Source organism: Sceloporus occidentalis, unplaced genomic scaffold (genome assembly GCF_023333645.1).
Source record: "Sceloporus occidentalis isolate IW3139 unplaced genomic scaffold, rSceOcc1.0.p SCAF_5, whole genome shotgun sequence".
In the NCBI taxonomy this organism is placed as follows: Eukaryota; Metazoa; Chordata; class Lepidosauria; order Squamata; family Phrynosomatidae; genus Sceloporus; species Sceloporus occidentalis.
The window spans coordinates 74,381,743-74,408,385 of record NW_028316985.1 but is presented as its reverse complement, the minus strand read 5'-3'; the positions used below and the strand labels follow the sequence as shown (position 1 = coordinate 74,408,385).

General features: G+C 38.6%; 1 protein-coding gene across 3 annotated transcripts in view; it reads right to left on the bottom strand.

Annotated features, from left to right (window-relative positions):
- LOC149312328 (plexin-B2-like) overlaps positions 1 to 26,643 on the bottom strand; it is a 377,818-nt gene that overhangs the window by 296,850 nt on the left and 54,325 nt on the right. For 2 of the 3 annotated variants that reach the window (XM_089524408.1, XM_089524409.1), the window contains exon 2: positions 16,427 to 16,518. The exons of the other annotated variant lie outside the window; for it this stretch is intronic. The gene's annotated coding sequence lies outside the window, so the exon portion shown is untranslated. The remainder of the gene's footprint in view (positions 1 to 16,426; positions 16,519 to 26,643) is intronic. 3 annotated transcript variants of the gene reach the window in all.

Sequence of the window (26,643 nt, the reverse complement as noted above, 5' to 3'; positions counted from 1 at the left end):
GTTTGATAGTGGAATATAATGTCTTGGGGGTCTCTCTTTCTTTGTAGTTTTAAAGAGGTTGGATATGTATCTTTCAGAAGTGTTTTAGCTATGTATGGCAGGCAGTTAGATGAGTTGGCCCCTGTGTCCCTTTCCAACTATAATATTCTATAACGGGATTTTCTCTCCACTCTGTGCAAACAAGTAGCACCCCAAAACCAAACTAGGCCCCCAACTGATGCCATGACAAACTTCAAAATGACATAGTACTTTTGTTTAAAATCACATAATACTATAGCAACAGCTGGTGGCCAAGGTTGCAGCCTATGGCACATACCATTTGAAATGACTTCTACAAATGTGAAAAATTTGGCTAGCACTAATAGTTGCACAGCTAATGAGGGCACAAGAGTGGCAGGTGGTCCACCCCTTCTGTAATCTGGTTTCCTCATTGGCCATTACACCCACAAAGGCAGGACCTGATTGGTTCAAATTTTTCAAAAGGAAAAAAAGAACCTTTAAATTTAAAATGGCTTTCTCTTAAGATGTCAGCCACAGATGCTGGCGAAACGTCAGGAAGAAAATATTTTAGAACATGGTCACATAGCCCGAAAAACCCACAAAAAACTTAAAATGGCTTTCCACAGGCATAGTGGCCAATGTGATATAGTGGTTTAAAGTATTGGACTGAGACTGCAAGAGACCAGTGTTCAAATCTCCACACAGCCACAGATAGTCACTGGGTGACCATGGGCAAGTCACATACAGTGGACCCTTGTTATTAGCTGGGGTTTGGCTCCAAGATCCCCCGTGGATAACAAAATCCGTGTATGTTCAAGTCCCATTAAATATAATGACATAGCGAAATGGTATTCCTTATAAAAAATGGAAAATCAAGGTTTGATATTTGAAATTTATATTTTTTTTTACATTTTCAAACCGTGTATGCTTGAATCTGTGTATAAAAAAAAATCAGTGTATAAGAAGGGCTGACTGTATTCTCAACCTCAGTGAAGGGTAATGATGAACCTCCTTTGAACAATTTTTGCCAAGTAAAACCCATGACAGAGTTGCCTTAGGTTTGAAAGTCAAAAAGGACTCAAAAGCACATAACAACAACTTCTACAACCACAGAGTTTTGACTTATCACCTCCTACAGAGGGTCAAAGACCTCCTGCTAATGCAGCTGCTACCACAACTTCTTGTTATTGTTCGTAGAATCATATGGTTGGAAGAGACCACAAGGGTCATCCAGTGCAACCCCCTGCCATGCAGGAACTCTCAATCAAAGCATATCTGACAGATGGCCATCCAGCCTCTGCTTAAAGACCTCCAGGGAAGGAGACTCCACTACACTCCGAGGAACCACTGTCAAATAGTCTTTACTGTCAGGAAGTTCCTCCTAAAGTTGAGGTGGAATCTCTTTTCCTGTAGCTTGCATCCATTGCTCTTGGTCCTATTCCCTGGAGCAGCAGAAAACAAGCTTGCTCCCTCCTCAATATGACATCCCTTCAAATATTTAAACAGGGCTATATCACCTCTTAACCTTCTCTTCTCCAGGCTAAACATCCCCAGCTCCCTAAGTCTTTCCTCATAGGGCATGGCTTCCAGACCCTTCACCATTTTAGTTGCCTTCCATTGGACATGATCCAGTTTCTCAATGTCCTTTTTGAACTGTGGTGCCCAGAACTGTTTTTCAAAGCAGAATAGAGTGGCACTAGTCTATTCAGGTAATTTTGAATTTTGATCCTGTCCTCTGGGGTATTAGCAACTCCTCCTAATTTGGTGTCATCTGCAAATTTGATAAGTACAGTATGCCCCTAATTCTGTCATCCAAGTCATTGATAAAGATGTTGAATAGCACTGGGCCCAGTACTGTTGTGTACTTTCAAGTCGTTTCCGATTTATGGCAATCCTCAGGTGAACCAATCATGTGGTTTTCTTGGCAAGTTTCTTCAGAGTGTTTTTGCTATTGCCATCCTCTTGACACTGAGAACATGTAACATGGCCAAGCTGGGCTTCGAACTCTGATCATTCTCCAAAGCTCAAACCCACTACACCACACTAGCTCAGGTAATTGCTAACACAACTACCTGGTACAAGAAGAAGAAGAAGAAGAAGAAGAAGAAGAAGAAGAAGAAGAAGAAGCAGCAGCAGCAGCAGCAGCAGCAGCAGCAGCAGCATCATTACAAGAAGAGGGCCACCTAGCAAGCAGTTTGATCAGAATCACCTCAAACCTAGTGGTGGCTATGAAGCCAGAGGAAAAGATGCTCATATTGCCAGACATGTATTCCGGATGACACTAATATGTGGCTAGTTTAAGGGAAAAACTTTAAAGTAACTATACAGAAATTATCACCTCCCTTCAATACTTTATAATAAAAGGATTCAGGAGTAACAGATAAAAGATGTGCAATTTTTAAAAAAAGAATGGACTGATTAGATGATTAGCAGAATGTATTTTGAGCAATTCCTTTTCAACTACTGACACTTGGTGTTACAGAAAAAGCTCTTCACATCCCTTCACAGTCCTTCTGGAAAAAGGAAATGGAAACAGAGTAAAAAAAATGAGCAGTGGCCTTTAAAAAAACAAACCATTTATCAATAACTAATATGATTCAGCATTAGAAGATGGACTCATATCTCACCTTCATAAAATGGCTGTAAATCAAGGCCTTTTCAAAATAATATAAAGCCCCTTCTCAATTGTTGCACAGTGTCTCAGATTTATTCTGCTGGGAGAAAAGCAAGTGTTCTTATTTTCAATCAAACATTCCCTTGTGAACTATAAATATTATATAGGGATGATCTGAAATGTCTCATTGATTACAGAACTACAGAGTGAACCTGTCACATACTGGAAGTGCAAATTGCTCTTAAAAGTCAGTGACCAAAATGTAATGCAAGTGCTTGGGAAAATCATAGCTGCCTTCCCAGGATCAACCTAGCATCCATCAACCTGAAGATATATAAGGTGCTCTTTATGTATCATAAGGTATCTTTATGTGATCCTGCCTCTAGAAGATTTTGTAGAGATATTTCTACACAGGATGCATAACAACCAATGTTTTAAAAAGTTTAATCTACTCATAAAAGGCTCTATATAGTCTGATGTTGTATGCTCTCAAGTCTTTTCTGACTTATGGCACTCCTAAGGGGATCCTATCACAGTTTTCTGGGGTTGAGAGTATGTGACTCAACCAGTGTCATCCAGTGTGTTTTCATGGCCAAGTTGGGAAATAACTCTGATCTTCAAAGTCATAGCCCAATGCTCAAACTACACTATGCTGGCTCTCAAATGCATATTACTGAAAAGCTGTTCTTTAGCCAAGATAGTAGAGATGCCAACAAGCCAAGACACAAAAAGGGAATGCTTCCTTAATGCATTTATTATTTTGCACAAGTATTATTTTAATTCTGTGCATAATTTCACTTTTAGTAGAAATACATTTAAGGAATAAACAGCTTCAAACCATGATTCCCATGGGTATTAATGTAAAAGATCATCACTATTGTTTAGTTATCCCCTCTAAACTATAAATAAGCTTGAGGTGCTAGTGCACCAAATAATTGCAACAGGTTGTAGGTGTCTATTCAATCAGTGAAGCAGCAGGTAGAATGAATGAGTATGAATTCTACTATACACATGCACACAGAAAACCTCCAGAAGAGTCTTAAGTCGATGCCTCATGTTCCAAAGTGTTCGGGGGGGGGGGGGGGATATCAAGTGCTAATGTATGCATTTCACTTACAGCATGGTAACCCTAGACTCCATTTCAATCCAACCCACTAATAGCAATTGTATGAATGGTTACTAAAATGTTAGTCTTACTGAGTTCAATGAAATGTACTCTAAGTGTGTATAATTGCGTATCCCAGCATGCTCTCTTGATGAATATGGTGTGAATGTATAAGATAGTTAACACATTTAAAAATAATATTTTAGAAGTTTCAAGCAATCAAGATTTGACACACTGAGATATCCTCTCTCCCCCCAGAATCTTTATTGAAATAATAAAGGCCTCAGAGAGGACTCTAAAGATGTCCGCCTTAAGGGAAACTTTAATTTTAGAATCAATTTTTCATCAACGGCTAAACCAGCTGTAAACTAATCATTTTTAATTAGTAGTCAAGTGTGACAGATACTGATAATTAAAAGTATAAATGAGAAGAAAACCAAATAGCAAGAAATTTACTGCATTAACTTATATGCTGTGCTGCATTATAGCTTATTAAAGCTACCTTCAGTCCCCTTCCCAAAGTTATGAGTACAGGAATATATTCTGTCATTGCATCAGGTTATCCTGAATGCGGATACATGTCTGGCAGAGCTATGGACACTCATCTTCAGAATTTGAGAAAAAGTTACTTTAATGGACTATTAGAATGTATGTGGGACCATGGACTACCCTCTGAGTAGGCTCCTCTGATTTATAGGTCAAAAAAAGAAGTCATTTGTTTCAAACTCCTGCACACATTTACATGCAATTGTGTCTTCCCTGGTAGACATGCATTTCCCAACTCTCTGGAAGTGCAAATTTGGAGAGCATGGCTGTGGGTAAAGCAAGGATGGGTATCATGTGCCAGGTGGTGGCCTGTTGCTTTGTGGCAGAGATTGGCAGTTTTCCTGGGCTTTGGTATGGAACAGGAAGGCCAACCTAGTTGCCTGCTTGGGGGGGGGGTGTGTGTGTGTGCTTAGGACCAGGTGAAGGCCCCACTCAGGTTCACTCCTAGCCCACATAAGCTGCTTCCCACACCACCACAACAGGCAGCTTCAATAATCTCTACCTACCTTCCCTCAGTTTTGGGGTTATTCTAAACAACTGGGGTAGATTGTGCTGCCTCATGTCAGGTAGCAGGGGAACTACTCTGTGGCTTCTGTCTGATTGGATTCCTATGTCTGTATTTCCAGCACTACGCAACAGGTGGACTCAGTGAATGGATTTCCATTGGGTGACAGGTGGATCTACTTATGGAATGGCTGACATTGGGCAGCAGGCAAGTTGACTTATGTCTAGATCCAGGGCTACAATGTGGAAAAAGTCTATTCAACTTTAACAACTAAAATGGGGTCTGTGATCATTCTTGCTAAAGTGAGGTTCCACACTTGCCACTGGGTGTGCAAATGACTATGGCTAATGTTTGCTGTGGAGCATATATAGTGCCGAATGTAGCACAGGTTTAAAATCAAGCTTCAGGCTAAAATGTCTAATAAGGAATGTGTGCCCCATTCTGGAAATATGAAGAACAGTTGTGTTTTTATTGAAGCGGTTAATTGAAACAGCATTAGTTTGTTCTAAGAAAACTTTCATCTTGTATTCTGTGAGCAGAAATGGTATCCAATTAGTACAACAGAAACAAACATTTGGATAGATTTGTTTTTCAGGCTAAAACACTATGTTCAGTGAAAATGTCTGAACAATTTGGGAAGAAATGACTAGAAGCATCTGGGTTCCCCTCTTCCACAAAAGATAATGACTACTATCCTACTGAGCAAGTCTTTATGCCTGAGACAGGACTACCTCCAAAAATGGACACTTGATATCTATTTCATTCCCTTTCCGTGTAAAAGCATGTTTATCAGTGCTGTTAGCATCACCCTGTACCGTTTCCTCATCCCTACCATCAAATAATGTGGAGACAGAAAAATGCATAATGTGATACCATACTACATGTACATAAGGGGTACAGCTATGAGGGTCAGCAAAATAAGGGCACTGAACTCTCAGATAAGAAATCTGTCTCTCCAACTTGGAAATTTTCCTTCAGTCCTCAAATCTAGCACTGCAGATGGCAAGGCACTGAAAATTGTTAAGATTTAGAACTTATATTTGTTGTGTTCACATTCCCTTGGCAACCCTGCCTGGCCCTTTTCTCTGGATGCCTAACTGGCTATAAGCTCAACTGATATTTTAAGTTACTGCAATGTTAGGAATTTGGAGTCTGAAAGAAAATTTCATTAGGGAGTCAAGAATTATTGTTAGCCCCTCCCCAGGCTAACAATATATCTTTGGGGGGGATATTAATAGAAGTACTGCAAAACAAAAGATAACGTTCTTGATTTACCCTCTCTGCCTAGCAATTGCACAGGTGCATATGTTTTTAAATGCCCATTAATGAGAGGTACAGATTTGACACATTAAATCTTAACGACTTTTTGGGAGACATTAAATTTTATAATCAAAACCTGTTCTGAATTTTTATTAAGAGTCACTGATCCAACAGAGTAACAGCTGCAAATTGGGTCTAAAAATAAAATTAAGAACAGAGGCATTAAAAGCATAATTTAATGTGTTGATGAGGCAGCAGCTGATCAATTCTAATGAGCTAAAGCATACCAAAAGTAAATTCATAAAAAGTGCTAAACTACTGTCTTTCATGGAGGTGAAATGCATAATTGATGGAAAATTGCCGCAACAAAAAAAGAGTTGATAGACTTGTGTGGGGAAAGGAGAGAAATAACTTTTTTTTTCTTTGCAAATATTTTGACATTTATCTCACTGGACATTGGGGGACTCACTGATCTGAAATTAGTTGTGACCATCTTCCTCTAAAAACAAGATACACCTAACCTTTTCCCAGTTGTTTTCAATGGGACGTAGACTGCAGTATTACCTAAGGCGAACCAAGATTAATTAACTGTAAAAATTGCCAAAGTATGAAAAGGTGAATCATTTATTCATGTTTCAAGAGACATTCCAAAAGACATGTATCTACAGATATTTCCCAGTAATCCAAGGGTTTCCTGCAGTTAACATCTACAGCACATGTTTCAGCTTCTACAGTCAGGGAAGCTACCAGGTACTGTTATATAAATTAACCTTCTGCAAGGAATGAGCAGCTCATTGATCCAAGAATGTCCCTCCTTGTTTACAGAAAAGACAGCAGAGTCCTTTACTCCAATACAAAAGTTAACTTTGGAGTTTTTATGGGAGGAATTTCTCTTAAATTCGAATGAAAAGAAAGTGGGGGCAGAACACATTCATTTAAAGTTGCTAGTTTTGTGCAATTACGTGAATGCACATTGCGTTTGAACTGGCTTCCCATTGCCCGAAAATAGCATGCCATTGCCCAAATTTGCGTGTGGCGGTCTATCACGCAATAATGTGAAACCACATGATTGCGTTCAGACTGACTTCCCATTGCCCGAATTAGCGTGTAGTGGGTTATCACGCAATAACGTTAAACTCCATGATGGTGTTCAGATTGCCATTGGATTATACTTCCAATTTCCCTTGTCTGATAAACTCCTTTGATTGTATTTCAGATATGAAACTTTTTCAGAACCTAGGTCTGTTGGAATGAAGTACTAAAAAAATAGGTAAAATGGTAAGATCTTGTTCATGGATTTCTGCAATTTTAATACGGTAGACAGGTATGGTTATCTTCTGAAACACAGGGAAAGAAGACAAACTATTATATCAAGTTCCTAGTTATCCATAAGAATAAAAAATAATACTGTAGTATGTCTGCCCAAAACATAATAAAACGTTAATCAGCTCTGCATTCAATCATATAATTCTATCCTAAAATGCAGCTAGTAAAGGCATACCCCCTACCATCATCCTCTTCTTAAAAACAATAATTAACTGTTAACAAGCAATACATGAATTCAAAATGAAAACAAACTATGTCTCCTGAAAAAGACAGAAACCTCAATACTTTAAAATCCAGCTGACACCCACTACCTGAAGTGGTTCAGCTGTGAAAGTCAAGTAGCACAAATTGGCCATGTCCTCTAAGTTTTACAACCTGTAATTGGGACAACACTGGAGATGTTTCAGAAGATTGCAATCTACATAATTTCCCTCTCAGGAGTGAACACACACTCTTGCATAAAATAAAATAAACATATATACACACACTTAATAGTAGGCAAATTTTCTTTAAAAAACAAAACAAAAGCACACAACTAAAGCACAGCAGAAAATTAAAGCCCACATTTTCCTGTTCTTCAGAACCAAAACTTCCTTGAGTTTCACTAGGCAAATTTAGTACATATTCAAATAGAAATAAACTGGCATTTGTCAATTACACTTTTTCTGAAAAGCAAGCATTACTAGGCCCATATAGGAATCCTATGCATAACTGAACTTATACCAGCCCTATTCTGATGACACACATTCATGTTTACTACCTTTTGAAGTTGGGACCTCCTAGATCACCAAAGACAGGTTAGAAACAGTAAGGTTGATCTCTTCCATCCTGTCTAGGCAATTCTGGGACAGGGGACTCAGGGCAATCCTAGGTCTTCCCCTTTAGCATTAGAAACATGGAGGAAAACACACAAGGCAACAATGTTCCTTGGCTTATCTGACCCACTGGTCCCTCAACCTATTTAGTCCATGCAAAAGAAGAATGAATGGAGAAATTGGGGAGCAGAATGGAAAGATGACACCAAACATGTAGTATAGCAGGTTCATGCCGCTTCTGTTGTCACACTGTCCATCATAAGTAATCCAGGTATTTTGAGTTCTGGGAAGGTAGACGGGGACTCAGGAATGATTTGACTGCATTTTCCACACTCTGAGCTAGATATTCCCCATCCTCAATCCAGATACTGCAAAAGGAGACTCAAGAGGGGACATTTTCCATACCACAACATTGCACATGTTTTACTTCTGCAGATAAGAACTGATGGGCATATGAAGAATGTAATAACCCAATAAAGGAGTGGGAAAAGGCACAATTTTTTTGGATGAGGATTATTCAAGATTGCCAGGGTGCTTAGATATCCCCAAAAAGACTAAGGAGCAAGGCCATAAAGAAAAAAAAGTAAGAGTCAGAAAATTTACAAGGGTTTTTCTGGCATGTAGAGAGCCTTGTATATGAGAGGATGGCAAGTGTAAAATGGTGTAATCCAGACATTATGACAGGTAAAGGAGAGTGTTAAAGGTAAAAGCTCTAGGAATAAAGGCATCCTTCTCTATGGTTACTTTTCTGATTTCAAAATATCTTGAGCAGATGGCTGGCCAGAGTTACCTGTTTCTGGCTGCCTGTGAAACTTCTTATATCCCAAGCATACAGCCACAGCTGCTAAATCAGCACAAACACAGGATTTTATTAAGTCAGTGATCATCATATAGGATGATGCTTGTATCTTGAAATAGATTTTCACTGAGCAACAGTTCATCTAATGACACTTTGAAACTATTTTCAGATGGCACCATAAAACATCCCATTCTAACTACTGTTGCATGGTGAGAGGCAGTGAATAGAAAAAACTGAGATGAAATATTACAAGATAAACAGAGCAGGTTCATCTTGCTCTCTTCATTCCCTATCCACTGTTTTTAGACACGACATGATATTGGCTAGTGCAAAAAAGGTGCATGAGAATACAGCCAAGCCAGTAGCCCTTCAGCTACCACCTAAGGCAACTCTTTCAAGTGTCTTACATGTTGTAGGTAAATCGCAGAATTAAGCCTCAGATCTGATGAAGTATCACTGATGTTAGCAGGTTGTTTGGCAAAGTCTCCCTTCAGGCAGGCACTGGAAGATTAGTATGTCAGCCTTTAACAGGCAGACAATCTGGAAAAGATTCTAGGACTTGGATGCCATGTCAGTGATAAAAATAATGCCATTTAAGCTAGTACAAAGCTTCCACCAGATTAGCTTTTGCAAATATCCATAAACATACCTCAAAATTTTAGTTAAATTAAGTGCACGACTTGTTCAATATAACAGATCGGAAAAGGCAATGCAGTATGAAGGGTGAAACACCCCTAAGCCTTCATGATAAAAAGCTCTTTCCAGGGAAAAAATCCCATTAAAATACAATTTGCTTCCTTATTCTTATTCTTAGACTAAAGTAGAAAGGGTAAACAGTTCACCATTTTCTACTTTGCAGCAAAACTGCTGGATTAAAGCAATTAATTGTGGAGGAAAGTTGCAACTGATGTGAAAAATAATCTCCATTTATAGAGAACTGCTCTACTTTTAAAAGCCCGTTTTACACTTTTCTGCAGGAGGTATGACAGTTCAGCTTATTAGTGGTTTCCTTGGATTTTGCAGCATCAAGTATTTTTATCTCAAAATAAATGCTCAATGGTCTCTTGAAATATCAAGGAAATCCCGTGGCTTTCATTTGTATGCATTTCAGAACCATATTACCTCTCACAGACCGTACATATATCTGGCTATATATGTGCGGGTGCCTCAAAGGGAGAAAGGAAAGAACAAGACTACATACATCTATTACACACATGCATGCAATTGTATCTAGAGATGGAAAGCTATTCTGTCAAGAAGTTTCACTGTTTTCATTTTGTTTCATTAGTCAGCATTCAATATTCTATTTTTAATCAGTTCCCTCTTTGACAATTCTACTAACAAGCATTCTGGAATGAGTCCAGTAAATATTTAACTTACTGTCTTTGGCAACCCTTTCAGCCACTTTAGGATCCCTGGATAGCCATGCTTGGCAACCGTAAGTTTGGCTGGTGTGTAATGGACTCAAAATGCATAGTCAAAACAGAACCATTCTCACACATGTATGGTACAATGCCATTTATGAGAATTAAACATGCAATAGTTGTCTTTAAATAGTCATCTTTTAAAATATAAAATAAAGGCTGTATTTGGTATTCTTTTAACAAGCATAACATAATACTGAAACATTCCCATGGTTGCTGTGCACCGTCAAGTTGTTTTTGACTTATGGCAACCCTAAATCAAACCTACCCTGTGGTTTACTTGGCATGATTTGTCCAGAAGGGGTTTACCTTTGTCTTTCTCTGAAGCTGAGAGAGTGTGACTTGCCAAGGTCACTCAGTGGGCTCCCATGGCTGAGTGAGGATTCAAACCCTAGTCTTCAGAGTTGTACTGTAGTCAAACCACACTATTAAACTGACTCTCTGTATCTAATAGCACTGAATGTATTAAAGCCAGGACACAATGCATATGTGACTGCTGAGGAATCAAACACATCCCCAGCAGTGTGTATTGCCACCCACCATCAGTTCCCTCATATTAGCGTCGAGTAAATCTACTCATTGTCCAGAACACAGAGTTTGAAACATTAATGTTAAAAAGTAAATTGAAATGTTTAAATTCCAAGGACAAGTAGTAATTACTTGCTGTTACAGTTTTATTTGCAAAAAAACCCCCCAAATCCCTCTACTTTTTCACTATTCAACAATAACTAAAACAATTCTTCACTTACATAAAGAAATCAGTGTTACAAAACAGAGTTAAGTAGCAAGGTCACACATACCCTGTAAATACATTTTAAAATATTTATTCATGTAGCTCTTCCCTTTGTCCCAATAAGGGGGCTACAGAAAAAATGTTAAGATCTTTTAAAAAAATTAGGATTTCACTTTCACAGCATATATACTTGTTTATATAGGCACTTTATCTGGTGTTTCCCCCTCCTTACAAAGCATCGATTCCTATAGTATGAGTTGCTAGTTGAACTCTTTCCATAGAAAAAGTGAAAAGGCATAGTTACTTTGTTAATCTGATTTTTTTAAAGAAAACAATAACAAAAACAATGTATCCAATCCTTCTATATCCCATAGCACCAGCAGTATACATTTGTTTCCATTCCATACCATACCTGAGCCAAGAATGCTCCCAATTATGAGTGCATCTACATCAGGATGCATCTAGACTGTAGAAACAATGCAGCTTGATGCCACTTTATGTCATGGCTCCATCCTACAGAATTCTGGGGTTTGTAGTTTTGTGAGGCACCAGCACACTTTGACAGAAAAGGCTTGAGACCTCATAAAACTATGAACCCCAATATTTTATAGGATGGAGTTACAGTAGTAAAAGTGACATCCAATTGCATTATTTTTACAGTGTAGATGTACCCCATGTCTTCATTCCACCAGATATTATAGCAAAATGTACTATTACTGCTTCATGTGCTGATATTTAATGTTCTCCCTAAGCTTTAAATCTGAAATAGATGCAGAATAGCATTTAAACAGGAAACAACATCCAAACAGTGCTGAAAAACAAGAAACAGAGAAACAAGGGAGGGAAGGATGGCAGGACCCAATCCTCAGTCAAAGAAGTTAGAAATGGTTCAACCTATGAAGAATGGAGCAACACAAAGCAAAAATGTAAAGAAAAACTCAACAACAGAAACTATGGCCATAGGATTCAAAGTTGAGCCTGTTTTAATTTTAATGTGTTTCAGTCACTGCAGCATCCATAAACTGTACCACTCCATCAAGAAAATTTCTCTAACCCTCTTCACAGAGAAAAGCTCACCTAAACTAATCTTCATTGCCTAGTTCTACACCAGTCTTCACTTCCACCATATATTCTGTTTAGCGTAAGCCAGTTCATCTTCTTGAGTTTTATTTATGCATTGTATTTTTAGACTGCCTTACAATTTGTATTCTCTGTGAGGTGTACAAGTGCATTAAAAAACCCAATAAGATATAACCCCCCCCCCCAAAAAAAAAAAACCAATAATAAAAGACCAAGCTGGGTAAACAAAAATTAAAGTCAACAGCAGGGTGTAAACACATAATCCAGCATTTTTCAACCGTTTCCATCTTATGGCACACTGACAAAATGCTAAAATTGTCAAGGTGCACTACTTGTTTTTCAAACTGAGACCATAAAAAAGGATTGACATTGTGTTTGATCTTCAATAACTAAACTTTTCTGATGCATTATGAAAAGCACCAAAATGGGAAATGGGGGCTGGCCCTTGGTCTAGAGGAGTCAGCAACCGATCAGCAGCTGAGTCAGAAGGCAAGACTACTCCATTCCTTCACCATGCGGGCACTCTTCTTCCTGCCCATTTTTCATTCCTGAGAACAACAATGGCTCTCAAAGTAAATTCAGTGTGCCCATGTGGGTTGGCAAGAGAGCGTCTTCCCTTCCTCCCCTCACTGCAGTTCCCCATGAAATGCAAGGCACTGACTTGGCTCCCACAAATATTTCTTGCCAGCCCCAGTCAGCATTACTCCCTCACCCATTTGTCATCTGGTCCACTCCCTCCTCCAGTTTCTTCCTTACTGCATATCCCACACACAGAGAATCTCTCTCCACCACCTTCCATTCCTTTTTCATGGAGAGCTACTGAGGCAAAAGGGAAGCATCTGCTGCTATCTTAGGGCAAGGAAAGTGAGAAGGTGACTTTCATCTTCTAAGCAACCCATGCTCCTTCACCACCACTCCCTCAGTGTGAATGCACATCAGGCTTGCATACATGCCTCTTACACTTCCCTCTGCCATTGACTGGAGAGTGGAGAAGCCAGAAAAGGAGTAAGGTGAAAAGAATCATCCCTTTATCTGTCATTTAAAGGAGATATCCCAACTGCATAAATACCTATAACTTTTTAAAAAGTCAAACAAATGCTTAGTCCAGAGGTTTTCTTTTTATTATTATTATTATAAAAATTTTATCATTAAAACAAACAATAAACATACATATATACATACTCTCTCTTATTTTGAATATTTTCAATTCTTCCCTATTCTTTACATCTAGACTTTCCATATCCCAAAATTGGGCAATGTGTTGTATATTCACATGAATAATCATATAAATGGGGGAAAGGAGGGAGAAATGGATAATATAATGTAATTCCCAGAGTGTTTATAATTAAAGGAAAATATATAAACAAGTCCAGAGGTTTTCAATCTTTGTAGCACTTCTCATCTTTTATTTGTGGCTCACTGATGTGGCACACCTGCAAACCCTTTGCGGCACAAAAGTGAAAAATGAAAACCACTGACATAAGCAAAGCAAAGCCACCCCCCCAAAAAAACCACCCTCTCAACACAAAAAAACAAAACTACCTAACCACAGCAGAGGTTATAAAAGGAAACACACTAATAAGGTCCTTAAAATGCCTAAGATAAGAAAAATGTCTTCACCTGTTGCTGAAAAGAGCAAAATGCCTTCTTTCACAATGATTCTTTCTCAGGAAAGCATTCCACAGAGAGGGCACTAAAACTAAAAAGGCCTCTTAAAGTCACACACATTGTCTCCTCCATGGCAAGAGGCATGATCTTGTGATTCAGGTAAACATGGGGAGATGTACCTTCTAACTAGGCTTTAAGTAACTTAGTATTTTAAAGCTAAAATTCTGAATTGGAAACAGTTCAGTAGCCAGAGCAGGTGTTCAGCACTGGCAAACACTATCATACTAGCCAGTCAGAGGTAATAGTCTAGCCACTCTGTTTTGAAGGGTGATTTTCAAAGGTGATTCCAAAGATAATTCATTGACGTAATCCAAACAGAGGTGATCTGAACATGAAATAAGTCACAGAAGGGCAGCATTAGCTCTGTAGAAATAATCCAGTTTAACATCGCTTTAACTGCCATGGCTCAATGCCATGGAGTTCTGGGAATTGTAGTTTTGAGGCATTTGCCTTTCTCTGTCAGAGAGCTCTCATGCCACAATAAACTACAATTCCCAGATTTTCATAACACTTAGCCATGGCAGTTAAAGAGGTGTCAAAGTGGATTATATCTGCAGTGTGGATGCAGCCAAGGCTGTATCTTTCTATCCTTCCTCTCTGTCTTGTAAACAATGCTATACAACCACGAGGCCACCTCTACTTCTAATGATAATGATTGATCCAAGAGTACAAAACTATTAATCTTATTATTTAGAAGGATGACAATCATTTTTAACACAGGCTGAACAGCAGCTAACCAAAAAAGATGAACCATCCAGGAAAAAACCACAAGCCACACCATGTTCCCAAAAGACCCCCCCTCCCTGACTTTGGCAACATCCGGGCATCAGGAATCGGTGCAGATAAGGGGACTAATTCACTGGTAGAAGATGAAAACAGTTGCACGGTGGTTTAAAGGGATCACTGTAGAGCACGGGAAATTTGAATCCACTGGTTTTAATGAGCCGGTATCTTCACTTACCGATCGTGAGCACCGAGAGGGAAAAAACAATAGCAGTTTGCCACTAAGCCATGGGATGGGATGGGTATGTTCCGCCCTCTGCCCATTACCATTCCTTCTTGGGTGTCCCAAATGGGATCAGCAATGCACTTATGCTAGAAGGAAACAATGGCCGGTCAAGGAAGAATCATGACAAGATTTCATATAGCATCCTTAAAAATGTGGATTAATACCTCCCCAGTTCCCCAAGGCTTCTAAAACTACAGAGCATAGATGAACGCATACGAACATATACATAAACGCACAACTCACCAACATTATTAAAATAGAAATCCATTAGCAAAAGCCAGAATTCATTTCTCACTGGGCCTGAGACGATATTTTTCCAATACCAGATCGTATCACTTAGCAAGAAATCAGTAAATTATGTCAGGTAAAAATACAACAATATATCCTACTTCCACTCCAGGAAAACTTTAAAATGGTGGTTTGTTTGCATTGTAAAAAAACCCCAAAAAAACAGATTGGCATTCTGTCCAGCCACATCACAGGGGAACATGTGTATTCAAATACATAGCCACAGACAGGATATTATTTCAAAGTGTAAAGAAGCATAGCAATGCCAGGACCTTTTGTCAGGTGCTGAATCAAAAGTTCTGGCAGGCACTGGCTTTGATCAGATTCAAATAAACTAGCCAAGAAAACAGAGGAGATAAAAAACCTAGTCAGACAATATTTCCTGAATATTTCACTGAATTCCTATGAAATCCAAACACAGCTGGGGAAAACAATGGAACCTTCAAGGAAAGAGCAAAGAGCATTTGAACAAACATAAATCCTGAAAGATTTTTATGCCAGAAGAAACATCATCATCTTAAAAACAGTTTCCTCCACTAACCCAAGTTCAATTGCATGTATATCTATCAAAAGGAAACAGCCCGAGGTGTTGAACAGTAGATTTTTCTCTGTCTGTTGTTCTTTATTTTACCTCTCTTTTTTTTAAAAAAATATCAATTCAACCACATTGTCATTATTCTATCCCATCAAAGCATTTTGAAGAATAAAGTTAAAATTAAAATGCCTATGCTGTCTTTCAGGAAGTGTCCTTAGATGTCACAGACCCTGGCCAAACTGTGAACATACTCAGTTCATTTCTTTAAATCCTGATTTGTTGGTACTACCTGTTTGTGTTTCCATACTGAGATCATAATACTCCTACCCAGTGCACTGCAGTATCTCAAGGATGTAGTGTACAGAAGTGTTCTTTGTCTCTGGCATTATATCAGTTGTAAACAGAGAAAATGAACTACTTGTTCTGAAGCAACAAAAGTCAGAAAGATACATACAAAGTGGCCAGAAGAAAGCATGGCACACTGGTTCAGAACAGCAGATGTGTGGTACATTTCTCATAGTAAATAGGGCCATGACAGCTACATCTATCTGTGTCATTAGGGCTGATACAATTAACAGGAAAACCATGTTATGGTAGAATGGTTAATGTCTATTGTTTGTTCTGTTGAGACATTAAAATGAATAATAGTTGTGTGTGTGTGTGTGTGTGTGTGTGAGAGAGAGAGAGAGAGAGAGAGAGATCGTACAGTGCATACTTGCCTAAGATGGAGCCTGCTCCTTTTGCAGATGTCTAGGACAGACCACTAAGCCACTCCATCCAGGAATGTGTAGCCTCCCACTCTGATGAACCTCTGTAATTAATAAAAGAGCACTTAGCAGCCTGCAAAATATACACATAACCAGTTCAGTTCTAGTACCTTTTGTAATCAATACTTATAAGCCAATAACTATGTTTTTTAAAATTTTAATTGCCCTGCAGTATTCTGCTGGAAGTAACCATGCATCATGCAAACAGGCAGGACTGGCCTTGGGGTGAGGACACGATTTTGTACCTGTGCAAACAACCCCTGTAATTGCTTATCTTTACCATGGCTCCATCCTATGGAACCCTGGGGTTTGTAGTTTGTTGTGGTACCAGATCTTTCTCTGCAAATTCCAGAATTCCATAGCATTGTGCCATGGCAGTTAACACAGTGTCAAACTGCATTAATTCTGCAATGTAGATGCAGTCAAACACTATATATATATGGAATGATAGTTATGTGCAAATGAGCCATAATTTAATGAGCCATAATTCTGTGGCACATAGCATATTTTTCAATATAGGCACCAGTAATTTATGAATTGCTGCCTTTTACCCGTAATATAACACCATGGATCATTAGTGTCCCCTTGCTTTTAGGAGTGCAATAAACCTCTATGGCTGAAGTAGACAGAATACCAGAGGGGAATGGGAGCAAGGAAATATACAAATCCCATCACACATGCACACACACACACACACACACAGAGAGAGAGAGAGAGAGAGAGAGAGAGAGAGAATATTGATGTAGGATGAACTATTCTGAAGAAGAAACTATGGGCTTGGTGGATTTTCCCTCCCATGTTATTCAAAAAAGAAGTATGAATGTTTGAACTATGACTAAATTGTTTTGCTCAGTTATGAAGTGCCCAAGATGAGTTTAAGGGGAGCCATAAACTATCAAACGGTACACAATAACATGACTACTGACTGACTACTGTACAAACTGTACAAACACTTAGAATGTCTTTAGGTACAGTAAGAAAAACCAGATTTAAGATCACAAGTATAATGTCACCCACTAGCGAACATCATGAGCCCCTAATTTGAACTGGAAAGGAGGGCAAATATTATTTAGACAATTACACAGTAACTCCATAGTTTTTAAGATGGCTACTACCTGACATCTTTAGGAACTCCAGCAAGTGGAGTTAATCCCAGTTTTATACTCCTATATGAGAATGTATAATACACCTATGTTTTATTTTATTTTATTTTGCTGTAAAAATGTGAGGTGGGGGGGGGTAGATATGAAAGCTTCCCAAAACTTGTAAAGTATTCAGTTTGTTTCATAAAAACAAACATATTGGTTTGTATATATTTGGCTATGTCTTTTACATTGGTATACATGCACCATTAATAGAAGCTACCTTGATCCTGTCTAGAGCAATCTACAATGTCTGCAAAATGTGTGATAGGAAACGACGGGTAGGTCAGATTTCTATTCCAGAGTCCTAGAATACAGAACCTCAAAGTTTGTAGAAGCATAAAGATCTTTGGAAAAATATTTTTTAAAATGGCAAACTGGGGAAAATGTGATATGGAATGAGGTATCCTGGTTTGTCTTATAAGGTTAGCTGGCTGGCACTGTGAACTCTGGCTCTCCACACTGCAGCATTTTACTATAGGTCCCACTTATCAGTCTAAATGCTTCTTTTTCTTAATGCCTCTTTAAGACATACAATTTAAATCTTCAGTTCTTTAAGATTCACTGCATCTGCCTCTGTTATTCAAAGAGTCAAATCCTTGTAAGTTTGGGTTCAGTTCCAGTTCATCAGTGTATTTTTTAACTCCTACTTCTCATTTGTATTTTTAAAATAGAATAAAAAAATGATTCAACAACTGGTTCTGCCACTTTGAGCTTGTTCACATGTTTCACACAGAATGATGTTAAACTCTTACAACTGCAACAGAATTCCTGGAAGCTACAGTATAATTAAATGGAAGTAACATACTTCAGAGTAGATATGATTTTCAATTAAAATGTGTATCCAAATCCAATTGCTAGCCTCAACTAAAGCAGACCCACTGAATCAGCCAGAGTTACATAAATGTTTAACTGCCATGTGGAATCCTGGGATTTGTAGTTTGCTGAAGCACCACAGCTGAAAACCTCACCAAACTACAAATCCCAATTAAAGGGGTGTCAGATTTCTGCAGAGTGGAAACCAGGTAAGTGTCCCTTCTTTCTCAAACTTCTCCATCAACAGCAGGACTGAGATCATAATCTGAACCCTAAATTTTGAAATATATTCCACATTGCCTACAGTTTAGATAGACTGGCATTTCCTTGTCCTTTCTCCGATAAAGGCAGTTTCCACTCAGGAGACAAAATCAATACAGGAAACAGAGCTGATCAATCCAAATCCCTTAAAAAGATAGCACAAGCCTTTTCTGCCTTTCTTCCAAAGACTACAATGTTTGCTTCATGTTCAAGGCAACGAAGAGTTTTGGTTTCCAGGTCAAGTTCACTGGGAAAAAAAAGCCACTTAAACTGTTTGAGTGCTGGTACATTTCAAGTTCCAAGAGAGATTTCCTGTATCTGTGCGTATGTGCCTTCAAGTCACCTGTTCACTTATGGCATCCCCGTGAATTTCATAGGGTTTTCTTAGCTAAGAAACACTCAAAGGTGTTTTTGCCATTTCCTTCCTCTGAACATAGCTTACAGCATCTGATATTCATTGGTGTTCTCCCATACAAGTGCTAACCAGAGCTGATCCTGCTTAACTTCAAGATATTGTTCGACTAATATGTCCATCTCCAAGCCTTGCTGCTTGGAAAGCATTTCTGAGGGAAGAAGTAATGCCCTGAGCCTGCAGGAAGCTATTGAACTTTCTATACCTTCACTCTTACTTCCAAAATGTGAAGTCATAAAGAACTACAGTCAATATTCAGTTTCAAAAGCCAGCTAGCTTGCCTGTGAGGATCAAACCCCTTTGTACAAATCCCAATAGGCTATGACATCTTTCCTCCAACATGGTGCTCTCCAGATTTTTAGGATGATAACTCCCATCATCTTTAACTTTATTGCTTAGCAAAGATGAGAGCTGTAGGACAAAACATCTGAAGGATACCACACTGTAAAAGGCTGGTCTATGCCAAAATCACTTTATTAATAAGATTAGCCACTTGACTTCAATGAAAAGTTCCAAGGTGACAAAGTTCCCTGCAGCCCTTCCTATCCTGAGAATGCTTTAACTGCCATGGTTCCATTCTATAATTAAGAATATAATTCTCAGTCAGATATAGCTAGCCCCTCACCTAACTACAAAGTCCAGGATCATGGCAGGTAAATGTGCTATAATTATGCAAAGTAAAAATACTCCTAGATATACTGCTTAGTGAAGAAATTATCAATACACCTCTCTCTGTCTTTCTCCCATCCCCAGAAAAATATACTTTTTGTCTAGGAATTCACATATGTCACTCAACTTACCCAAATAATGGAATTATCAAGCTTATTTTTCTTGGCACTGTCCTACATGCCATTCAAAGTAGCAAATTAATTCAGAGGTTTTCTTGATTACATGTGTCACGTCAACCACCATCTGCTTATAGCTGCAAAATAGTAGCTTAATTGATTTAGGGCAGAGCAGTAAAAGAAAAAAAACACATTAAGACTGTTTCCCTGGAAGTTAGGAGAAAGGAAAACAAGGCAAATATGCTCTTTGAAAATTAGTGTTTTGGCAGAAAAAAATATATTAGAACCAGCGCTCAATCCAGAAACAAAAACCTGGCAAAGACATCCCTGTTAAAAGCAACTACATTTTGGTGACTTTATGAGGCAAGTCATGTAGCCATAACACAGGGTATGGGAATAGATTTTTAACCCAATAAGAAAGTTTGAGATTCACATTTTGGAAAAATAATTCCTGGATTAAGACAAAATATGCACTCTATTTAATAATTTCATACTAGATCACACACACATAGGCGATTTGTGATTACTGTTATCAGTATTATTTACTGCTGATGAAACAACTTTTCAGTCCCTAATTATCAAATTGTCATAATCTACATCTGGATTATTATTAGGCATTGCATAATTGTCACTTGCTATTTGATGTTCCTTTGTTGCCTGTTTTATTGAATCATTTCCTGTATTGCTATGTCCTCCCTCCAGTCCATCTCCCCTGATCCAGGCCTCGGAGGCAGAGAAGAACTGTTGGCCCTCATCCCCTTCCCCTTCTCCTTTTGTGTCGTGTCTTTTTAGATTGTAAGCCTTAGGGCAGGGAACCGTCCAATTAAAAAGATTGTATGTACAGTGCTGTGTAAATTTACAGCGCTTTATAAATAAAGGTTAATAATAATAATAAGGTTAATAATATCCTTTAAAAATAAAATTCCCCATTCCCTGTCCTATCTGTGCTGGTTAAGACAGCAAGTATACCCCCCTCTCTCTCTCACACACACACACACACCACTATAACACACACACACACCACTATAAAACCTGTAAATCCCCCCTTGTGATATGTTGGCTAGTAATCAGACCAAAACATCCCCTCTAGCAAAGGGGAACCCCTGACAATTGCAGGATTTACTATGTTTTTCATTAGAATGACTAGGTCCATCAACCAAGTGAGGAACAAAACAGTCACTCAGGAATTGGGTACCAAAAAGTGGAATGCATATACAAATCCTCTCTCATACATACACAAAATCAAGCTTTCTTGATTTTAAAAGCCTGGTTTAAGACTTTCTGCTATTAAACAGTCACTGTTTTTTGCACTTTTGCAGCATTTTATAAGGCTAATTCGAATGCCATTTGGCAAAAAGATTGATAATATATTTTAAAAATGAATAAATCAAAATAAAATGTAATACACAGCAACACTGATTTATTCATATCAGAAACAAAACAAAACTGATGGATGCTGCCTGTACTGTATGTGATGGAGTGAGCAAATTAATTATTGACCTTTTAAGAAATGGCAAGATAAAATTACATAAAGTGCATTAATAAAAACCAAGCTGGCAAACTTTCTCCCATTCTCTCAGCTGAAGTTGAGTCTCAGTTTGCAGCACTGTAATGCAAGCAACCAGACTGTTTTTATCTTTAACAAGAACTGACAAGCTCTGCATATATGAAGAAGAGAATCCCAACATAACTTTTCCACCATCCCATCCACTATCTACTGCTTTGGGAAGCTGTTAGATTGGGACTCCTATTTGGGGACAATATCTCAAAAATATTCTCTGTGGCTTTTCTTTTTAGTGTCTCCTCTCCTCCTTGGCATTTGGCTCTTCCTGTTTACTTCTTTGGGGCAAGTTAAAAGTCAGTTTCCAATCCCTCCCACACATGGTCTCAACAACAACCAAACTGCTACACTTATTTTTCTTCCAAATATCAAAGTTCATATTGTAGTGATACCAAACTGTTTAATAACAGATTGAACAAAAGGGCACAAAATCTGTGTAAGATTTTAAAATATTGTCAAGAAAATATGTTTTAAGAAGCACTGTGGGAAAAGCGGCACGTGATAATGTTAAGAGTCGCACATGCTGCCTTGTGATGGTATGTGAGGAATGATGTACAGGATTGCCAAACTAGGCTTGTCAGGCCCCACCTGACAAAAGAAAAAAGTCACTACAAGGAAAGCCATAACATTTGGTTTTTCATTTGAGAAGTCCCTTGACACCTCAGACTTATTTCTATTTATTACAAAGCTGATAGGGCCCTTTATGAGATGACAGCAGTGAATTCCACAGCCAGTAGTCTCTATAATGTCTAGGCTGAAGATTAATTTAGACAAAGCATGTCAACAGCAGCCAAACAAGGTAGCTTTATCTCAGTTGCAAGGAACAAGCCCTCAGAAAACAAAGCTTTAGTTTGTATGCATGTGTGTGCCATCAAGTCACCTGTTGACTTATGGCGACATGAATTTCATAGGGTTTTTCTAAGACAAGGAATACTCACAGTGGCTTTGCCAGTTCCTTCTTCTGAAATATAGCCTACAGAACCTGGTATTCATTGGCAGTCTCCCACTGAGCAGGATTGTTTCTGCTTTGCTTCCAAAATTAGATCGGATCTGGTGCATTTAGGTATTTATGCCTTTTAAAAATCAATTTAAGATGATACAAATTCTTCCACCACCCCACCCCCAATACTGATTCTTCATTCATTTGGCCATGCAGAGATCTCACACACTCCTTCCTCCTCATCCATACACTGAAGATCACCAGTGAATGATGGGGTGGTGAAGAGAGAATTGGAGGAAGGGGGGAGGAGTGAATGCAGTAATCACGAATGTGACACTGAGGCAAGAGAGTGAGGAAGAGAGAAGCGGTGCTCCAGTCTAACCCCTCACTGTTGATCTCATGGCTGGACATTTTAATATTTTTTAAAAATCCAAATTTATTTAGTTCTGTTCTCTCCCTCACTTGCTAGGGTGACAAAAGGGATTGGACAGGGAGGCATCCAATCAGAGTGGATCCCAAGATTGATAGACAAACCATAAGGACTATTGTATGATAGGCTGATGTATACTGGGAAAGGGGAAAGAAGCACGTTCACCAATGGGAAATGTGTGGCTGGTTAGTGCTTTTTGTGTGTGGATTTAACAGTCAGTGTGGAGTCTCTGCAGTTAATAAAATGCAAGGTGAGGCCAATTTTTTTCATCAGCACCCCAAGACAATGAACTTTGAAACCACCTCCAGATGTTCTGTTAAACCAGTTTATGTGTATTCATTAAGATAGTGCTTTCATAAAAAGAAAAAACAGTCCCAATCCTGTTCTTTCGCAACCCAACATAAATCCTCTCTTTTGCAAGTGAGCATATGGATTCTGCACATACACTGCATCTACACATATTTGTGGTGGAGAAAATGTGGCTCTTACAAGACTGTTGGTCTGCAACTCCTATTTTTTGTTTGACTGTTCTTCCTAATTAGTATGGACAATGGTGAGGCATGACAAGAGCTGCAATCCAACATCATCTGGATAGCCATGCATGAGGCATTAATCTACAAGCTGGAGCATTAATCCAAAACTGATAATAAGACAGGCTATGTCATGTTCCTTCCTAAAACTAGCAACCTAGCAGCTAAGGACTGATATGTGTTTAGAGAAAACATCCAGTAAATTCCTTGCCTCTCCCTGTAGCATATAGCTAGTGCCAGCATAGCACCTTTGGTGGATACAATGCTAAATCTTTGCTTTTGGGAGCAGAGAGGCTCTGCCTGTGGCAGGAACATCTCTCTCACTTGGAAAATACTGCTGACTCCCAGGTATTTTGCATTAAAGGGAACTGAGGCTTGCCCCACAGAACAAACACAATTAGCAGTCATGCAACTTTTGTATAGAGAGTGATTTCTAAGTATGTTCAGTCACTGTTTTGAGTGTGATAAAAAGGGAAGAGTAAAATCTGGGCTGACATCTAGATGGTCACACAGCAAAGGGAAGTCCCTGGTGGACAGATTACAAAGCACCTTTGGGGAGAATATAAAAGCTCTTCATAACCTAAAGACACTAAGGCTCAGATTAGACAATGGTTTGATTCAGGCTTGTTTGAATTAACCACAGTTAGAGGACCAAACCACAGTTCCCACAGATCAAACACAATGTTTTTTTCCAACAATAGAAGTGGAAACATCCCACGCACAGTGTGAAATGAAAGGGGGAGAGGGATAGTGCAAGACAAAGCTCATACTGTCCTATTTTCATAACAGGAAATCATGGAAAGAACATCTAATTTCATGACAGTACCCAAACTCCCAACTTCTGTGGTCCATACAACTTCTTCCACACACAATCTTTTCACTTTAATTGCTGGAATTATTTGCTATTGTAATTATCTGCTGCAGCACTGACACAATCAATTTTCATTCCAGGTATTGAACAGGATTATGTCCTATCTATAAGGGACCTATGTTCATGTATTTGTCATAGTGCAAAATATCACAGCATGCTTCATTTTGTATCAGATATAATTTAGTAAAAAGGGGACATTTTCCTAAGTTTACTTCATCTTACTTGTTAATGTATAATGATTTGGGTTGCAGTTTTTTTGTTTTGTTTTGTTTATACTAGGAACACCATTGGTGATAAGTAATGGACAAAACACTTGACATCTTGCCCAAAGCATCTATAAACTTACTAGTTTCTCCTATAAGCTAAAAGTGATTAAAATATTGCATCTGTCTTTAACAAGTTGTGAAGCACAAAGATATTGTGAGACCGAAAGATGCCATATTAAAAAAAAAGACAGTAATGTATTCCAAGTAGCACGAGCAAAGACATGTCTTTGGCTCTTAACACTTGATCGTTGCCAGATTAGGACACAGAATTTTAATTAAACCGTACTAGGAAGCTGCAATGAGCAGCAGAGAATGACTCAGAATGGTAATTACTAGTTGATACTGCCATGAAGGTACAATTTTAGAAGCCATGCAGGTGTTACTCTTTTACGAATGACTCCAAAAATTACAATCAGACAGTACTCTAGGTAATTTCACAGAGAAAGCTATAAAACTTTGAAATGCATTTCTAAGATGTCCCAGAAGGGGCATGAAAATGAGGCTATGCTTTAATGCTACCAAGCTAATTGGCTGTCAGTGTTCAATGCAATTCCCTTCTAGTGGAAGGCTTGGTTTCACTGATGTATCACAGAGTGGCTGACTGCCTCGACCTGGCAAGCCCTGCTTTTCCGTTAGAGGAGGGGATGTGCTTCAAGCCCATTTCCAAATAGTAAAATTCAAACTTTCACCCTTTTAGCACTTTGCTGGAATCACAGTGATAAGGTATTATTAAAGGACTCATTATTCACTCCATTTCAAAATCTGTTTACGGGTTGCCATAACAATCCTAAATCAGTATTGATGACTACAATGAGCCTTTGGTATCTACTGGGTTTGACTCCAGGATTCCAAAATCTGTGGATTCTCAAGACCCATTAAATACAATGGTGTAGTAAAATGGTGTCCCTTTTGTAAGAATGGCAAAATCAAGGTTTGCTTCATGGAATCTGTATCTTTTTGGAAAATTTTCAAGCCATGGACAGTTGAACCTGTGGAGAAACAATCCATGGATATTGAGAGCTCAGTGCAATTTTAAAAACACAGCAACTGGAGCTTTCCTTATTTAGTCAAATATATCTTATGCCACATTTCAGGACAAAGCCTTTCCAAGATGGGTTACAAAAGATTATTAGATTCATTCTGATGTGCAGGATAATTTAACCGTGGAAAGAAAATTACCTGCAAATTCACAGCAGAAATATTATGCTTCCAAATAATTTCAAGTATTCTTATAAATTATTATCATGCTTCCAAATGATTTCAAGTAAAAATCAATTGCAAATTTTCCCAGTCCAGGCCTTGAATAATCTTTCTTTGATTCATATATCATTGATCCATTCTGCTATGGGTTTTCTTAAAGGATATATTCTGCCCATATGCCCTCCCTCAGACAGGATCCACTTGCCTCCTTTGATGGATTAATAATATGATCTGCAAAATTTTGTTCTAGTGGTATAAAGACTTGGAGTTGAAAATCACCTGCTTTCCAATATGGCTCAGACTGCCTTGACTCTCAGTTCTCCAACACAAGTCACATCTGCAGGATGAACAGTAATTTGCCAGGTCATACAGCTGAATCCAAGCACATTGTAAGGGCTCCTGCTCCCTTCCATCTGGATGCATCTGCAATGGCAGCTAGCGGGGGGGTGGGGGTGTGCTTTGGAGACACAATGGAGATGTGCTTGTTTGCTGTCCTTCCAATGACTTCAGCAATACTAATTCTGAGAAAACTTGAGCCACCACTTGGGAAATAATGTAATTAACTGGCACAAAACATTACTACCCCACATCCCTTCAAATGCAAGCAAACATAACTTCATAAAGCATTGGACAGCATATTTAGATACAGGCATGAGAGACAAGGCCTCAGGTTTGGACATATATGGGAAAACTGGAGGACTGAAGGCTTTGTTTTCAGAACACGTACAGAAAACCTATTTGCCTGCTCTTTCTCTGTACCAAATACACCTGAACAAAATTGATACACAGAAAATGTTTCATATCTAACAGTTTATACTATCAATCAAATGACTGAGGAATACATATAACTTTCAGACATATTAAAAACGTACTCCAACATTTAATCATTTGCAGTAGCAACTCAAGGGACTGGAATTTTCCTCTTAGAGTGTTTCAATGGTTTCTTCAATTACTC